We start from the raw sequence: 203 nt of genomic DNA, 5'->3' as shown, positions 1-203 counted from the left end.
TACGCAGTTGTCAACAAAACTAAAATTTGTTTCTCCTAAGAATCCTGGAGGAAAAACACATTCCATTCTCAATGCACAACTACGTCAAATACGTATCATCACATGTATTTTGAAATTAAACAAAAAATATAATACTTAATTGTGTAGCTTTATTTAAACTTTTATGAAAAAATAAGTTAAATAAATTAAAACTGCACCATTAA

The sequence above is a fragment of the Patiria miniata genome, unplaced genomic scaffold (genome assembly GCF_015706575.1).
Source record: "Patiria miniata isolate m_02_andy unplaced genomic scaffold, ASM1570657v1 HiC_scaffold_24, whole genome shotgun sequence".
NCBI classification, from domain to species: Eukaryota; Metazoa; Echinodermata; class Asteroidea; order Valvatida; family Asterinidae; genus Patiria; species Patiria miniata.
This window is presented reverse-complemented; position numbering follows the sequence as displayed.